This window comes from Sus scrofa, chromosome 13 (assembly GCF_054392235.1).
Source record: "Sus scrofa isolate SSC_HxYL_T2T_F1_AM1 chromosome 13, Sscrofa_HxYL_maternal_Yorkshire_Landrace_v2.0, whole genome shotgun sequence".
Classification (NCBI taxonomy): Eukaryota; Metazoa; Chordata; class Mammalia; order Artiodactyla; family Suidae; genus Sus; species Sus scrofa.
In genome coordinates this window covers 35,656,297-35,669,839 of record NC_139395.1, presented here as the reverse complement: position 1 = coordinate 35,669,839, position 13,543 = coordinate 35,656,297, and positions in this window count along the sequence as shown.

Below are 13,543 nucleotides of genomic sequence, written 5' to 3'. Positions count from 1 at the left end.
ATTCAGGGGAATACATAATTTTGGATTGTGGAAAATTCTTTTTTTTAATTTTTTTAATTTTTTTTAAGAGCTGCACCTACAGCATATGGAGGCTCCCAGGCTAGGGGTCCAACCAGAACTACAACTGCTGGCCTACACCACAGCCACAGCAACATCAGATCTGAGCCGCATCTGAGACCTACACCACAGCTCATGGAAACACTGGATCCTTATCCCACTGAGAGAGGTCATGGATCAAACCCACAACCTCAACGTTCCTAGTCAGATTCATTTCGACTGTTCCATAAGCGGAACTCCTGGAAAGCTGTTTTAAAGTAGGAACTGATATTCAGATATGCCAAGACATGCTTTGATGGAAGGGGGAAAAAAAAAAACCCTCCAAAAGTCTTCTGTTCTTGCTAAACTTTTTTTTTTTTTTTTTTTTTTTGGCTTTTGGCTTTTGGCTTTTGCTACATATCTGATGTGGTTGGTGCCAGGTTCTTTACAACTTGGTCGAAAATGGAAGCCCTACAATTTGTGCTACTGTCTCAACACAATGACTGAATACAGTTGATGTCAGCCTGGCTCTGAAGTGATACAGAGATGACACACAGTGCATCTGCCCATAGTCCACAGCCCAGGACTAGTAACATGGGCTAAAGGGGGCCTACAAAGGAAACTGGCAAGTGATTGGAGTACGGCTATTTGGCAAAATGTACATATGAGGTCTAATTGATTCATTTTATACCTTGGCATGAGGCATGTCTACTCTAGATTCTAGTCATTCGAAAGCCCAGGATTTTATAAGCACAAGCATGCATGCACATGCACGCACATGTTAAAGAATACATGTGCCCCAATGGAACTAAGGATGAAGGATTTTGCTTTGCATGGTGGAGCTTAAGGTGAAACCCTTAACCTCCATTCTATAACTAACCAAACTCCATTTCTGGTCTCAGGTCTTGGGGGAAAACCCTTCTCTAGAACGTCTGACTTTTGGCCTAGAGACAGAAGACAACTGTGTTTGACGACCCTGAAAATACTTTGTGTTGCTAAGTGTGAAGATGGATGCTGCTTTGGAATGCAGGCGGAAATAGAGCAGTGGAAACATCTAGGTAAGAGAAAAGACAAATTAATTAATATGTCAAATCTATCCTCTGGGTGTGAATTTAATGTGTTTTTTTAAGATATATTGAAATATGTTCCCTGTATTGCCAAGTGTCTATTTTGTTGCTACCTTGGTTTTCAATTAATTCCTCCTCAGGTATTTACTGATGTATCATCATACTATTTGCAACAGTTGTATCTAGTGGCTCTGGAACATGTTGTAATATTAAGCAAATTGTATACTCTTAAATTTATATGAGCATTAGGGTTGTCCTATAAAATACAGGACAACCAGTTTAATTTGAATTTTAGATTTAAAAAGTGGATAACTTTTTTTAGAGTAAGTATGTCTTAATGCAATATCTAGAACATACCTGTACTAAAAATTATTGCTATTTATCTGAATTTCAAATTTAATGGGATGTCTTGCATTTTTGTCTGATAAAATTAGCCATAGGCCTGAAGAACAATACTGATTATTTACATGGGAAACTAGATGGACATTAAAGGCTAGAATTGTGAATAGCTTTTGTCTAAACAGTAATGAATTTGATTTAAATAATTTTTAAAATGTAAATGCAAATTAATTTATATTTTTGTTCAAATTAGTGATCTAATTTTTTCACTTTATTTTTAATGGAAAATAATAAATACTTTAGGAGAAAGAACATTCTTGAAAAATATACTCTACAGTTTTTGACTGTTTACATTTATTTCATAGTCAAATTGTCTGCATTTTGAATATATTTCTACTTTATATTTTAATGTTTTATGTTACTATTGTCACTTGAACCCAAATTAGGGACAAACTTTGTATAACAATATAGTTAATTTTACCCTATGTGAAGACACGAAAAGCAAATAAGTATACATTGCTGTATATGGTATGTGTATCTTCATGTTATTACCCATCCAACACTGCTGAACCATTAAAACCCCTAGATATGAATTACTAAATTCAGCTATCCTCAATAGTTTGTGAATTTAAGACATATAAATATATAAATACCATAATTTCCCATCCTAATGATCATCATATATCTCTTTGTTCCCTTCTTCCCATACAGTTAGAAAACTAAAACAAAAACAACAAAACCCACTTACTCATTTGTCATTGGAGACAATCCCAAATACCAGCTATCAACACATTTATTTCAAAGTCTAGGATCTCTTAGGGACATGTAGTAGTTACTATAACAGGTCCAGAAGGACTTTCAAAGAAGGTTACAGACATTGTGAATTAAAAGAAGTTTCCTGACATTTTCTCAGCTCATCCCAATAAGCAGAGATTGGACAAGGAGAAGATAACCACAATAAATGTTTCCAGCTGGAAAGTAAATAAATGGGAAATAGATATCAGCCACAGGTTTATAAAAAATTTGAAATTCTCTGGGAAAACATTCTTAAAGTCTTCTGTTCTATGGATATAGAGAATTGGCTGTGCCCAAGGCATATGGAAGCTCCCAGGCCAGGGATCGAACCTGCACCACATCAGTAACTGGAGCCACCACAGTGACAATGCCAGATCCTTAATCACTACACCATGAGGGGACTTCCTTAAAGTCTTGATTCTGCTCTTGGAAAGAAGTATTGCTTAATCTTGTCTTGGCTCTTAGAGTCTCTAGGTCATGCCCTCAGGGAGGTTCTTCTTTTCCCATTTTCCTCCTTGGCCCTCCCAAGGCAAAGGAGTAGCTTGTTGTGTAGCTTTCTTATTCTGTCTCTTGACTGTGGAGATTTGAGAGCCAAAGGCTCATTTTAAGTCTCAAGCTCTTGGTTTCTTTGGTAGTAACTATCTTTCAAAACTTGGCTTCATTTAGTTTGATTTCAGTAAATTCTATACTCGCTGTGGTTTTCTAAAATGTTTTCCTATTCCTCCTCCTGGTCCCCACCCCTCTGGTTCACTTTTCCTGTCTTGCTCCCTCTCTCTAGGCTACTTCTAAGACTTTATCTACAATAGTAGATGCCAAGGCCAAATCCTTTGTTCAAGTTTTTTCCTCAGGCTTAAAATCCACTGAAAAATTTTAATAGTAAGTACATAGGCTATATACCTATTTTTATTTTTGCTTACATGATTTTAATAAACTGATCAGCTTTATTGGGTATATTTCCATTCAAAACCTCTTTGACGTCTTAACCAGGGTTGAGAAGAAATATGCTTTTCTAGCCTTAGAAAATGTGCTTTCTTTCATTTCTATCTGGAAACCAGCCAGTTCTATCTGGAGTCAAACTCTTTCTTTAAACACTTTGCCAAAGCATCCAATAATATTCTACACAGATTACCAACATGTTTGGTCTTCACACTTTGCCCCTATGTCCTCAAGGCATGTAAAGAATATGATTTGCTTCCTAGGTTACTGTAGGTAATAATTTGACCAAACATTTTGTCCTTTTCAGCCTCATATATCAGTCTTCTCACACTTGCAGTCTGATTGCTAAGCCAATTCCTCTAGGGCAGGTTTTGGTTACAGTCTGTCTTCAGGTGTAAATTTATTATTAGTCTTGGTAACACTGAACTGTGTTTCAGATTCCTGTGTCCAAAAAGTATTAGATAATGCAATTCAATCCCACTTCTTATCTGACTAATAATATGAAAATCAAAGAGTTGATGTCATTTCATTAATTCACATTATTTACAATGTTAATTGCCAAGGTTTACAATGTTGGGGTCAGGATTGTAATCCACACATATCCATTTACTCAGTGTTCTTTGGATTCTATTTTCAACTGCCTAGAAAACTATGGTTCTTCCTCATGACTAATTTGATCATGTGTATTTTATACTCCATCCCAGCTGTTATTCTGAATAATGAAATATCAAAGTCTTAAAACTTCCCAATATACCATGATTTAGATGTCCTTAATTTGTACACTGTTCTCCTATTATAAAGAATTCAAAGTTAAATAATCTTTATAATGTGTGTGTTTTCCTTGAAAAAATATAGGTAGCTAGAAACAAAACATTTCTAGGGAGTTCCTGTTGTGGTGCAGTGGAAATGAATCTGACTAGTATACATGAGGATGCAGGTTTGATCCCTGGCCTTGCTCAGGGGATTGGGGATCTGGCATTACCATGAGCTGTGGTGTAGGTCACAGCTACAGCTCTGATTTGACCTCTAGCCTGGGAACTTCCATGTTCTATGGGTGCACCCCCGCCTCCAAAAAATTGCCCATCATAAGCAATCCTAACCTATGGGTAGATATTCTTTTTTAAAAAAAAAATATAGTTAATTTACAATGTTCTGTCAATTTCTGCTGTACAACAAAGTGACCCAGTTTATATATATATATATATACACACACACATACACACACACACACACACACACACATACATATATATACACACATATATATACACACTTTTTTTCACATTATCCTCCATGATGTTTTATCACAAGTGATCAGATATAGTTTCCTGGCTATAGAGCAGAATCTCATTGCTTACCCATTCAAAATGTAATAGTTTTCATCTACTAACCTCAAACTCCTAGTCCCTCCCACTCCCTCCCCTGCCCTCTTGGCAACCACAAGTCTGTTCTGCATGTCCATGTGTTAGTTTCTTTTCAGTAGATAGGTTCATTCATGCTGTATATTAGATTTCAGATATGTCATATCATATGATATTTGTCTTTCTCCTCTGACTTACTTCACTTAGTATGAGTTTCTAGTTCCATCCATGTTGCTGCAAATGGCATTATTTTGTTCTTTTTATGGCTGAATAGTATTCCATTGTGTATATGTACCACATCTTCTTAATTCATTCATCTGTGGATGGACATTTAGGTTGTTTCCAAGGGTGGGTATTCTATTAAGACAATTCTAGGAATTCCCACTGTGATGCAGCAGGTTTAGGATACAGCGTTGTTTTTGCAGTGGTGTGGGTTTGATCCCCACCTTGGCACAGTGAGTTAAAGATCTGGTATTGCCACAGCTATGGTATAGGTCACAGCTGAGGTCAGATTTGGTCCCTGGCCCAGGAACTCCAATATGGCCAAAAGGAAAAAAAAAAACCTAAGAATCCTCCCTCCTACCAAACATCATTATTTACCAAAGGGCTTAGTTATCAATATATTTAAAAGAAAATTAGATGAAGTCAACTGCCTTTTTCATTTCCCAACACTATCCTCCCAATAATCACAAATCATCTATTTTTACTTATTTCCAGCCAGTAATATTTCTTATTTCTATGGTCAGAGTAAAAATTACATATATTCTGTCCTATAACTATAATTGTTTAATATTATCTTGATGGATTCCATTATGGTTAGTTTCTTTAATGCAGCATTGTTTATTTTGATTCATCTCTAGGTTGTCTGGATTTTGTCAAATAATTATTTTGAGAAGGTCTCAAGGATACTTTTTACCCATATTAAACAGTATTGGCCCACTGTTTTGAATAACAGCTTGAAAGAAAATATTAATCTGAGGTAGCTCTCCAAACCTAGTAGGCACTGGTCAACTCTACTTTCTTACCTTGACTGATAATGTTTTAAGCATGGAGGGCAAATAAGTTTTAAATGAAGGTCAAACTGTGATCAGTCGGTACCAACTGACTTGAGCAGTAGCATCTGGACTCTGCAGGAAGGAAGACCTTGATCAATTAGCCAAGTCTGGCAAAGGCCCAGGAGGGATGGGAGATGGCATCAATACCTTGTGATTACCAGGCCAGCTGGAAATATCACCTTTTCTAAGGCTGATGGCATTTCTTTATAAAATTTTTGAAACTAAAAATCCATCTGGATGGAAAGGAATCAATTTTCTAATGATGGGATTTTGAAAATGCAAAGAGAGATTTTTCAATAGCTTCACAAATATATAAAGCTTAAGTGGAAGAACTCATAGGAGAGACTTTGAAACCTTTTCCCAAAAAGAAAGGAAAAATTATAAATATATAAGAGTTAAGTAATGCAATTAATAAGTACCATCAAGTAGCTCTCTAGAGAAGCTCATTCCTTCCAAAGAAAAAGTATACATTCATTACAAACCATCATATGCTAGGCAACAGGGAATTATTTCTAATTTTAAAAAATGCAGGCAACATGTTTTCTAACCCTGATGAAATCAAATTATAAATCAATAATATATTAATAGCTTATGCCTCCAAAACATGTTGAAAAGTTAAATTTTACACTTTTAAATGATAAACTGGTAATTAAGTAGCAGAATATAAAAACAATTTAAAATAAATTATCTTTTTTTCACATCAGTGGAATGTAGCTAAAGCTGTACCCAAGACAGATTTCATAGCCCTACAAATAATGGATAGAGACAGGTATATAGATAGAAAAATAACTGATGTGATTATTTAATAACCAAATGAAAAAGAAAGACAAGTGTAATAAAACCAAACTAAACTAAAATAAAAGGATAATGATTACATTACTGTAATTTTAATTATAACAAAGATTTTCCCCCAAAGAGTTAATTCTTTGAAAATCAGATAATTTTCTGAGAAAATAATAAACAATATAAAAATAAACACTCTTAGGAAGTATAAGGGTAATATTGCTAGAATAGTAAGGTTCCTTTTGTTTAATTCTAAAATAAGCTGTAAACAACTTTTTACAAATAACTTTAAAAGCTTTGAAAAAATGAGATATCTTCAAAAAAGTACACATTTAAAAAATACACAAAAAAACTGAAAATTCTAAAAAACAAATAAAAATTTAAAAAGCAAATACTGTATTCACCAATAGAAAAAAATCTTTAGCCCAACAATTTTCTCTATTCCCAAAGGAAAACCTCTAGGGTGAGCGGGATTTAGTCTTTTAGGTTTAGATCCTTAAAGAACTAACCACTGCGTTTTTAAAATTATGAGGTTATATTTATATGTTATTCATCTAATTTAAAAATAAATAAAATTGTACTTTAAAAACAAATAAGTAAACAGACAAAACAGTCTCTGGCTTCTGATTGTTTCTCCTTAGTTCTATTCTTTTTATTATTTATTATTATTGCTTATTATTTAGACTCTTAAGTCAGGTTTCCTAAACCAAGACACAAGCCTATTCTCTACATTTCCTACTAGGTTTAAACATTGTCATAATATGATGCTTTTCCTTCTTCTCCTATGTCTTTGATATTCATTTTAAACTGCTTTTTTTTTTTTTTTTTCCTTATACCAGGGCACTTACATGGGGGAAGTTCAGCAAGATGCTGTTACTCAAACAATATCTTTTGCCTCCTGGCCAGTTCCGTAGGGTTGAACTGAATGCAGGATGGCATCTCCTCCTGGTGGATGGAGATACTGATTGAAATTCATCAGCCCCCTGAATGATCCCGCTCAGTGCTATATTATGATGTGTGCTCATTATCTTTTCTTCAGTCAAATCAGCTTTAGATTTAGTTAACATTTTTTGAAACTCCTTTATGTGCTCAGAACTGTGCTTCTGCCTGAATAGGCTATCTCCACACACATCTTCATAGGAATCTATTAGGTAGCTACCATATTGCCTCCCTTGGCAGATTCGAAACAGTCACCACTTGGGTTTCCCAAGAAGCAGATTCTAAACCAGACTTTAATCTACAGAATGTTTACTAAAAAAAGAGCACTTGGGAAAGGATGGGATTGGAGGGAGAAGTCCAGTAGTCATGTAGGAACTTTGACAGCTTCACCAATATTTTCACACACAAATGCATACACACATGCACACACACAAGTTGCCCTAGAGCTATAATGGCCCCTCTGAATTGTTCCTACTGAGTGGGGATATCTATGCCTTCATACTCCCCCCGGGCCATCAATCATCAAGATCAAGCATGGACCATCTCAGGAAGGGCCATGATCTAATATAAGATACCCCAACAGTTTTCCCAGCAACTGAGGTAACCAATATTTCCTTGAAGGGAACTCTGAACACCATGACTGTGTGTACACTACACAAATGGTAAATCTAAGGGACTACATCAGGGGATTTCACCATAAGCACCTGGCTCCAAGCTTCACAAGCTTTCTGTCACAACCCCAGCTATCTCTATGGCCTTTGCACCCTAGAATGTTCATCTGTGGGGGTGCAGATTGTTCCAGGTGAGTCAGATGAGGTGCAATTACAGAGAGGGATTTAAATATTGGCTCCCCCTCCCAGTGGTTAGCTGGGTGACTTTGAGGGTGGCAATCATAAGAGCTAACGTTTATTGAGCTCTTATTATGTACCGGTAACTGTTTTAACTGCTTTAAAGGTGTTAAACTATCTAATCCTTTTTTCTCCCTGATTGTAGATAATACCCACTGAGTAGCTTTGCCATGTGGATTAAATAAGCTAATATATCATCTAAATCTCTTTGCATACGGTGGACATGACACAGAAGTCAGTATATCCCTCCCCCTTGACATCATGCATGAATAATCTAGAACTCCCCCTATTTATGGATTGTCCTACCAGCCTTGACGTACAATAACACTTATAATGATAGTTATTAGAGCTCCCATTTATTGAGGGTGTACCATTAGCCAGTATGCTAAGCCTTTTGCATATACAGACTCACTGAATTCTCATGATGCCCCTGCTGGCTGAGACTAGATCTCCTTTGTACATGTCCTGACCTGAAAAGAAACCCCAGAGAAGAACATCTCTCTTTCCAAACCACTGCCATATTTTATCATTTCCTCCTTTTGGACGAACAAATGAACACACACCCAAACACACACCATCCTAATTCTCTCATATTTGTAACAATTGCCTTCTTTTTTGTTTCTCTTTGCCTCCATCTCTAGACATATTTAAAATTTTCTTTTGTTTTATGTTCTGAATTATTTCATGCTCAAAAATTACAGTCCCATAGAGAAAGAATAAAAAAAATCCCCTCCTTTGCAAAGCTCAGCACGAGTGGGAATCCTGCCATTGAACAGTCTGTCCATGTTCAATTTTAGCATCATATAATTTCCTGCATAATTGTTTAAATGTCCTCATTCTCATCTCTGTCGCTTTCCCCACACTTTGCTATTTTTTAAAGAAAGCATCCAAACTGCATGTCTGGTTCAACGGGGAATTTCACAGAGGAAAAATGCCAGACTACATCATATGCCTTGAGTTATCGCAACACCTAAGGAAAAAAAACACCGTGCATCCGAGATGGAAGTCCTCCAGTTCACTGCTGCCTCCGGTGACCTCCCTTCTTTGCCAGCCGCTTCAAGGCCAGGCATGTAAAAATTCCTCATGTGTTTGTGTCATTCGATTCCCAAATATCACATAACCAAAAATATTAAAATAAAACTGCTCATAACATTTTCCTGAATGCCATCTGGGCCCCACTGGAAGCTGACACTATCTGTCAAACTCAAGATAACCACATTTTCCCCTCCTTTGTATGTGTTAATGTTTGTCATAATGGATTTCACTTTAATGCCCCAATTACATTTATGACATTCTTTCAACCGAGTGGCACTAATGACTTTCATTATTATTTATGCTCCTCCTTAATTATAAGACTCTCACCTCTCTCATTACACACACTCCTTCATAACCCCCTCACTTGCATACATGCTCTCTGGTATGAGGCTAATGTGCCTTGGCTTCCAATTTCGGAAAACACAATGATTAATTACTCCTGTTAAATCATCCTACCCTAGGGTGATCAGATTGGCAAAATGAGATGAAGGTCCAGATTGCTACTCCAGAAGGATTTCCCAGGACACCTGTCAGAGAGAAAAAAAAAAAAGAAGAGGTGCCCCAACCCCCTAATCAATGAATGCATGGCATCCATGCTTGTCTTAGCTCTGGGATGAATCACAAGGAGATGCAATTTTAAATTAAAATAAAATAGCAAAGCTTTGGTACAAATGCCTGGCTTTATAGATGACGATAATCAGATTCAATGATGTGACGAAGAACTGAGCATCCTCTGAAGTACACCATTCCTTCTGTCAATTAATATTGTTTCTAGAAAGAGCTTACCTGGTTTAGTAGACTGAAAACACTGGACCAATTTTTTTCAGTTTCTCCATTAAGAAAAGGAATACACTTTATGCCCCTTAAATCTGTGCTGGGCTTATGGTTTGATTAGCCAAGAATGTGGCAGAAGAAACGTTGTATTTGTTCCAAGCCTGGGTCTCAAGAAGTCTTATGCCTTCCACTCGGCTCTCTCAGTACCTCTGCTATTTCCATGGGAACAAACCCAGCCTCTCCAGAAAGGTCCACCTGTCCCAGGCAGCCCTGAGTGACTTACCAGCTAAATGCAGTTACACATCAAGCCCAGCCAAGATCAGACAAATCCATAACACCCCATCCAGCTAAATCTGGCTCAAATTGCCAGTGTGAAGAACCCTGAGCTCAGGAATGGTTTGAAGTATTTAAAATGTTTTAGGGTGGTTCATTACCTAACATAAGCTAACTGGTTTACCTGGCAAAAGCAAGACATCTGGAATGGAATCTATGATGAAGGTTGCAGAGAAAATAATCATTAAGGAGAAATTTGCTCTAGGAATGGAAAAAAAAAAAAAAAGAGTGAACTCAGCAAATCTGAGAAGGAGCTAGTATTCTAATCTTTCTCACTCCATAAATGAGAACACTGAGGCCCAGAGATGGCTCAAGTTCAAACTGATGAAATAATCTGCATAAAATCTCAGAGGAGAAAACAAGATTCAAACTTAGTATTTGGCTCAAAAGTCAATACATGTCCAAGCACAACATTTGCTGGCACAAAGATCAAGACACCTCACCATCAGGAAGCAGCATTTCCTGAGAATCTCTTACCTTTCTCATTGTTCCAGCAAGGACTGGCAAAAAGAGGTGGCTGTGGCAGAGAGGGCAGGAGGATAGCAAAGCCTCTTGTTTCTGTTCTCATCGAGAGACAGAGCTGGCCTCTTCCCATCTCTTTCCTCAGCTGATGGACTTGAGAAATGTCAGAGGCAGTTGCTTAAGCCATAGTCAAAGGCACAGCTAGGCAGAGCCATGAATTTTGCCAAAAGCCACATTTCAGTGTATAAAATGAATTTGCTGACAAGTGTGAGTTATGGTTAAAAGGCTTGCATGTTTCCTTAAGGGCCTAAGCATTTCTTAGAACAGTCTCTAGAATCATTGCCATTAGTATGCTGGCCTTTGCTCTCTTTGTAGAAAAATTTCCATCTAAAATCACAGTGTCATAAAAATTAAGCAGTTTCACTGCATTTTCCCCCTTTGCTGAGAAACTAATAAGGATGAATCCCTTTTAAACCACTGTATGCCAAAACTGATTTACAATAAACACAAGCTGAAAAATAATAGTAATGATTTAGAAAGTTCTCAAGTAATGTATAATCCAATTTGAATTAAATTTCCTCTTTATCCAATTTTGTTTTTATTTATTCTAAACTATTTCAAACTTCATGTATATAAGGTTCTACAGGAAACTTGATTTTATATACATACCATTTAATAATTTATTCAAAAAATTTACTCACTCTCCTGGCCTTTGACACAAGGCTTAGCCCCAACACTAACTAGATGTGGGCTCCCTCAGCCCCATCAATCTCTATAAAAAATGGAGATAAAACTCTTATGTATGAGATCCCTCTGAAGTCTGTGAAACTCATTATTTTATAATGAAAGGTATCTCTAAATACTTTGGATGAATTTGGATTTTTCTAATTTAAACACTATCAAAGTAGAATACGTTTGACATACTGAGTCTTTCCAAGAGATCTTTAGTAGACTTAATTTTGGAAGGCAAAGTATTACCAGAACAGATTCTTACCGTCAGATGATTACATCTAGAGGGACAACTGAAGGAGACTATTGAGGTGGCTTCCATAGTCTTTTCTCATGTGATAATGTCAGACCAATGAGTTTCACGCAGAAATCTGCACAAGGCAGGTGGAAAGGCCCGCTGCTTAGCCAAACTGCAGCTGGTAATTCTCTATGTAACTCTTCCCTAGCTGAAGTCATTTTGCCCCTGTGGTTAGGTGAAATGTCACACATTCTTTTGCACATGAAGTTCTAAGTTCCAAAGTGTTATGAGTTACACGTCCCCTAGAACAGTAAGTCCTGTGACAAATCTTAATTCCATTGGCTGACAGACTATATCAAAATCACCTCAAATATCTCTCATTCTGACCTAGGACATTTTAATTTATTAATTCCAGAATGGGATCAAGGATTCTGTGTTGTTCATAAGCCCTTGAGATTTTATGACTCTACTGCATATTGTTTCATGTGAGGAGATGGAGGAATTAAGTGAATTTTATTCTAAGTAGCCAAAATGTTACTGTACACTTTGTACCCAATCCCTGATATTTGTCACTAAGGAGATTTGGGATATTAACCATGCTAAAATAAGAGGTAATATGAATTTTGAGTACCACTGGCAATCCTTGTGTATGACCTAAAATTATCATTTAATTAATCTGGGTATCATTTTCCTTACCTGTAAGAACAGTCAGACCATACAATGATCACCCTCTTTGATGAGGTGACAGGGTGTCCTCAGAGCTTCTTCTAGGGTCACTGTAGCTGTGAGTCTGGGCAGTGGTTAAACAGACCAGGCCACACAAGGCTTCTTGTGTCCAGCCCTTCTCTTTGATTTGTTTACAATGTTAAATAGTATTGTGTCTGGAGAAAAGGCTCCAATGATAAAAGTCTGGACAAGATGTCTCCAAGGGCCATTCTCACTCTGCTGTTCTGTACAAATAGCCATTAAAAGGAGAATTACACCAGAACAGGATCACTTGAGAAGTAATGTTGATAACACGGTCTGACCCACAGTTACGGAGCAATTAGCAGCAGCTCTGTCTAAAAGACTTACAGTAAACCATGGTCTCATTGATTTCTGTAGCTATTAGAACTAACTCTCTAAGCTAAAGAAACAAGCCTGGCAATCATGATTAGAACTCAATAATTGTGACCCTTTATTTTTCATGCTGTGCCTCTTGTTACATAAGGCAGAGCACTAGTAATGGTTGCTGCATAATACCACCTCACAGCACATCTTCAGTATTTGGAGAGGGTAGCCTAGAGTCTTTGGCATACACTCACTCTTCAAGATCTTGCTCAAATGCCACCCCATCCCTACTGAGGAAAAAATTAATGATTCCCAAACCTGAGTTTTCTTAGCATCTAATATGAACAGTAAATAAAAATGACAATGATGAAAATAATTTCTTCTCTGCGTTAGGCTTTCTTATTTTTGTCCACATCCAAGGCATATGGAAGTTTCTGGGCTGGGGATCGAACCCATGCTTCAGCAGTGACCTGAGCCGCCCCAGAGACAATGCTAGGTCCTTAACCCACTGTGCCACAGCAGAAACTCCTAGGCTCTCTTTCTTATCTCAGGAATGACCTGTTTTATCTAAAAAATATTGTGGTACATACTTATTTTCACTCAAATCTTTCTCCACTCTCAGATTGAATGCTTTCTGGAGTTTAGTAATCTTTTTGGTTGATGAATAAATCAGTAAATTAATTAATGCTTTATTTATACCTGCTACCTTCTCATTCTTCCAGTCCTCAGAGATTCTCTTGGCTCCAGATCAGAGCTGCTAGTT